General features: G+C 42.1%; 1 pseudogene; it reads right to left on the reverse strand.

The window, feature by feature from the left end:
• Positions 1 to 655: 655 nt before the first annotated feature.
• Positions 656 to 2082, reverse strand: LOC144251323 (NGFI-A-binding protein 1 pseudogene; annotated as a pseudogene).
• Positions 2083 to 3617: the final 1535 nt, after the last annotated feature.

Here is a 3617-nt window from a genome sequence, read left to right on the forward strand (position 1 = left end):
CCTAATTAATTGTGTAAATGTTCACTCAATAAAACAGCAAAAAGGTTACTGAATAAATGCTATACATTTCCTGGTAAAATTAGTTTCATTAAATATTAAATACACACTATTTTCTTTGGCTTAAAATGAGAATTTGCTTTTAATTTTTCTATAATCATTGCAACCTTGCCAATAACTATATTACTTAAGCTTTCTATTTTATGACTGTAAAGATTTTAAACTCTGATAATAATATTTACACTTAAATACACTTAAAGCAGACAATAAAATTTCAAATAAAATAAACTATATCCAAATCTATTAGGACCAAACAGGTCTCAACATCTAGATTTTACTTTATAAATTACACAATTACATTGTACATTCTGAAACAATGAATGCTTACAATATTAACTTGTAACCTTTCCACATAAAATAACTTACACAGGAATGTGAATGGATCAATATTTGTGATATAAATTGCAACTCTAAATTCTTTTCTTTTGTGGCTGTTGTTTTTTCTTCCCAGTTCCCACAGACTGATGCAGGAGTTCTTATGCTTTGGCTATGAAATCTGAGCTTAATGAGGCAACATTGGCTATTAAGCCTTATTTCTATGATGGAGCATTATCCTTAAATCTGATGCCATTTCCAGAGAACAGTAGGAGAATCAGAGCTATCTCAAATCTTCAGGTTCTGTTTTGTTGACTTTCTTTTCCAAAGTAGAAGTTGAGTGAGGATAGTCTTTTAAAATCCCAAGGCTCTCTGAGGAGTGGGACTTGGCCTCACTTGAGTAAAGTTGACTCAGCTACCCATTCACCACAAAATGATGGGGCTGTCTGTTCTGCAAATTAGGCATTTGGATATTCAAAGGTCTCTTTCCTTGTCCATCTGAGTTATCAGAAGGCAAGCCATCAGGATTGCTCTTTTGAGCTCTGCCTGGTAAAGCCCTGTAGACAGTCTTCTCTCAGCATGCTGCAGTCTCTCATAACATAGCCAGCTTGGGCACAGAGGAGCTCTATCTGCTTTGCCATCACCTTTTCAGACTGCTGTGAACTAAGGGCTGCGTGTTCTTCACTCTTGGCTCTAGCCTGCTGAAAGAGTGTGTGCAAAGAATCCTGGAAATCTGGAAACACACCCTCTACTTTAATTCTCTTTAGGGATAATTCATCTCTTTCACTACATGTTGACTTGATGTATCTGTAAGTATATTTATAGGTGACTTCTCCAGAAATACGCCTAGCCAGAGCAAAAAGTTCATCTCTTCTTGTAAGCTGGGCATTATCTTTCACATAGAATTGGGCAGCTGCTTCGTTAACAGTGAGCTCATGAAGTGTGAGATGTTTCCCATCCTTTTTATTTGAATCAAATCTGCCATACATTGCACTGTATTTTTGAATTTCCTCCTCTTTTTGTGGATCATCATCACTCATTTCAAAAACATGACCATTTTGGCCAACTTCTTGTTGGTTTTTAGCAGCTCTTTCCCTTCATTCAAGTCACTTTTTGTCAGTGTGGGGGCCATTCGCTCCACACACTCAGCCACAGAGAGGGCAGCAGCAGCATCCAGTGCCTCACTGCTTTCCTTGGAGAAAGCTGGAGAGCCACGGTCTGCTGGGGTCAGACTGTGTTCCCTCTCAGTAGCATGGTGGCCTTGCCAGAGTCTGTTGTGCTAACCTCCCATCACATCTGACTTCCCTTGTCCCAAGCTCTGCACACAAGTAGTGGCAGCACATTTGGGAATTTTTAAATGAGGTTCCTTTCATTACTACTTCAGGATATTCCCAGGCAATTTGGTGATCCCTCTGGTACTTTCTAGATAGGTATACTACTGACAGGAAGGGAAGTCAGTGGCTGATTGAAAAGGCCAGGGTTTGTAATCCAGTCTCTCAAAGCCTTCTATAGTCTTCTAACATGAAGGAGCTTGCTAGCCATGCCAAGGAGTGGCAGTGATTTCCAAAAATTCCTCTTCTCCAGCTTTACAGAGCTGCTGGACATCATCGCCACCTTGTTGGATAAAGGCATCAAAAAAGGAGATTGCCTTTCTGCAGTATTCTATATAGCTGCAACTCTCCCAGGGGTCCTGGGTAAAGCTGCAGCCATTACTGTGGATGGGTTTAACTTGGCCCGCAGCTGCAGCAGTCTTGGCGCACTCTCCCAGGAGGACAACTCAGCCTCAACTCCGAAGAGGCGGTCCCCAGCTCTCCCTCAGGCGGCTGCGGTGGCCTGGACGCCCCGCTCCCGTCTTGGGGTAGGGGGGAGGGAAGGTGGTGGGCGCGGTCTCCCCGCGCAGGGCTGGCTCCTGCCCGCTGCTGCCCACCCGCCTGCCCAGACGACGCTCCTTCTGCTGCGGTGGCGGTGGCGGCGGTGGCGGCGGCAGCGGTGACACCTCCCTCGCCCTCCCTGTGCGCGCTGCACCTTCCGGTCCCCCTCCCACCTCCGTCCTAGCCTGCACCCCCAGAGCGCCCTCCGGTTGGGAGATTCCGTTCTTGCTACTTTGGCGGCTCAGGCTCCGGCTCAGGTCCTCTAGCGGCCAAGTGACTCAGATACAGGCAGTGGGCCGCCGCGGGGCAGGGGAGAGGGTGACGCCCGGGCTTGGCCTCTTCCTACCTCCCCCATTCCTGAATAAAGAATTTTTAAAAAACTCAACATTAAAAAATAACCCAGCCTATACATGTACAGATGAACTGAATAGGCACTTATTAAAAGAAATATGCATAGAAGTCCAACTTCTTTAACAAATCAGGAAAATGCTAATCAAAACTACACTGAGATTCCTTCTCACTCCTCTTAGTGTGGCAAGCATGAAAAATACAAATAACAAATAAGTTGGTGAAGATGTGGGGAAAAGAAACACATACACACAGTTGGTGAAAATTTAAATTATTTTAGTCACTGTAGAAATCAGTATGGAGTGTCCCCAAAAGGCTAAAAGTAGAACTACTGTATGATCAAGTTCTATCATTCCTTGGAATTTATCCAGAAGAATTAAAGTGAGTATACTTTAAAAACAAATGCATACAAATAAAATGTTTGCCACAGCACAATTCACTAGTCAAGTTATGGAGTCCACCTAGGTGGCTATCAACAGATGAATTGATAAAGACAAATATATATATCACAATGGAGTATTATTTAGTCATAAAGAACAAAATTCTACAATTTTCGGGGAAACTGATGAAACTGAAGAATATAATTTTGAGTTAAATAAGTCATACTGTGAGAAAATATTATATGTTTTCTCTCATATGTAAGCTAGCGGGGTGTGTGGAGGTGACACCATAAAAGTAGAAGAGAGACCTAGATAGTATAGGAAGAGGATTGGGGAGGAAGGATGAGGGAGGCATTGAGAAGTGAATTTAATCAAATTGTTTGCATAGATACCTAATTAAACTCATCATTTTGTAAAATAAATGCCAATGGGGGGGGGCTCTCTCCAAGAGTTAAAAAAAAATTTCTCCAGAAAACACAAAAAGTAAAAAAAAAAAAAAAAAAAAAAAAAAAAAAAAATAGTGCAAATAAAATTGAGGTAATTAAAGAGTTCCTGCTCCCCACTGTGGCTCCCTTAAATTAGGTGACCTTGAACTAGGTTGAGAAGCAGGACAAATCAGTTTGGGAAGAATGCTAGAGATTATGAA

This window comes from Urocitellus parryii, assembly GCF_045843805.1.
Source record: "Urocitellus parryii isolate mUroPar1 chromosome 13 unlocalized genomic scaffold, mUroPar1.hap1 SUPER_13_unloc_10, whole genome shotgun sequence".
Lineage (NCBI taxonomy): Eukaryota > Metazoa > Chordata > Mammalia > Rodentia > Sciuridae > Urocitellus > Urocitellus parryii.